The sequence below is a fragment of the Frankliniella occidentalis genome, unplaced genomic scaffold, assembly GCF_000697945.3.
Source record: "Frankliniella occidentalis isolate FOCC.00 unplaced genomic scaffold, Focc_3.1 Scaffold317, whole genome shotgun sequence".
NCBI classification, from domain to species: Eukaryota; Metazoa; Arthropoda; class Insecta; order Thysanoptera; family Thripidae; genus Frankliniella; species Frankliniella occidentalis.
In genome coordinates this window covers 224,708-226,461 of record NW_026267442.1, presented here as the reverse complement: position 1 = coordinate 226,461, position 1,754 = coordinate 224,708, and positions in this window count along the sequence as shown.

Here is a 1,754-nt window from a genome sequence, read left to right as displayed (position 1 = left end):
ATTTCCGTACTTGAAACAAACAGGCCTCGAAAACAGTACACAAAATGTTGCCAAACCAACAAAAGTACTCAAAATTATCGGTGATAGGTTGAAGGGGAGATTCTTGTACAAAATAACGTAATATCGTCTCGAATGAGATGCAGTGTGTTTGGCGGAAACACCATCAATGTTTTGTTGCGTAGCAGTTGATCTAACGGGCAGTCGTCCCAAAAATTTGACCACTTATATCCAGTTATGTGAAACGTTTTTAAAGAATACACTCTTGTCACATAAAAATTCGTACCGTAAACACGAGGGCGCTTAACAAATGTGGTCAAATTTATCTCTATTCTTTCAGGCTTGAAAGTGAATTCTTGAATACACTTGCGAATCTTATTCATTGTGATTGTAATGAGACATTCAGAATGTTCGTTAGTTGCTATATTTAAGTTAAGGGTTTTAATTGGTCCTAGTAAGTGATGTCGGTATGAAGTTCTGGCAAAGGCAACCATAGGTCCGTAACTCCCCTAAGCTTCACTATGTCCGTTCTGTCATCGTACCAATTTAAAACATGCAGACCATTCACAACAACATTTGAACCCATTTAAAAGCTCCGGAAGAAGTTATACAACTCTTTTTGATTGTCGTTGTTTCGTAGACAGTCAAGAATCTCTACAAGTGCACATGTGTGCAGTTTTACAAATCTCTGTTTCAAGTTCTCGTACAAATTTGAAAAGTAGTGATATTTTTTATCTGTCACTAACCCATCTTATTGCAAAATTCTATTCTCAAAACTACATACAACCAATTGGAGAAACGTAAAAAGATTAGGTTCTGTAGCAATACGCCTCTCAACAAGATTTTGAAGGTTCATACTTACAGTAAGTTGGAGATTGGTAATGATAACTTTGGTTAGCTTTTGTTGGTTCGACAGCACTTGGCACTAACTTTTGTTGGTTCGGCAGTTGGTGCTTCTTCGAAAATTGAATTTCAATTGAAACGATATTCACGATAAACACTTCACACACACTTCACAGTAGAACACTGTTTGGAGACGACCACTCACTGCTTCAGACTGCTTGCAAATGGTACCGGTCTGCAGTCGACGGTGGGTTTATATCTTGTAGAGCGGCAGTATCTTGTGCAATCCCGTAGCCTTGTGCATAACCTTACCATGAACTCATGAATAGGGACCCGGAACCTGTGGTAGGATATGCAACCTTGGTCATCACTTCGTCTAGCCTGTTGCTCCATCTTGTGCAACCTTTTCTTTCATAGCCTTGTACGTAACGTTGTGGTGAACTCATGAATAGCAGCAAGGTCCTGAACTTGCGGTAGACTATGCAACCTTGGTCATGATTAATGCTTTGTCTAGCCTGTTGCTCCAACTTGTGCAACCTTTTCTCTCATAGTCTTTTTTGCAGGTACATGGCCCTTCGACAAAGGCTGTATTGATGCAGTGTGTTGAGGAAATATTTACGTAACCTTGGTCTTGCTCCGACTAGCCTGTTGCTCGGCAACAAGGACAACCCCCACTTCGCCCACCTCAACACGCAGCATATAAGAGGTGCTGTTGGACTGGAGGGAGTGCACAGTCAGTTGAGTTTAGTGAACGAGGCTCCATCTCTCGCAGCGTTGGTTCTCCAAGAAAATAGTTTGTGTTTTAACCTGGTCCAGGTTTGTATGTTGTGATTGTGGTACTTGTGTTCTAGCCGTTTGCTGTCATGTTATCATCAACATTTTGTTACAGGTGTTGGCACCCTCAGCGCGGGTTC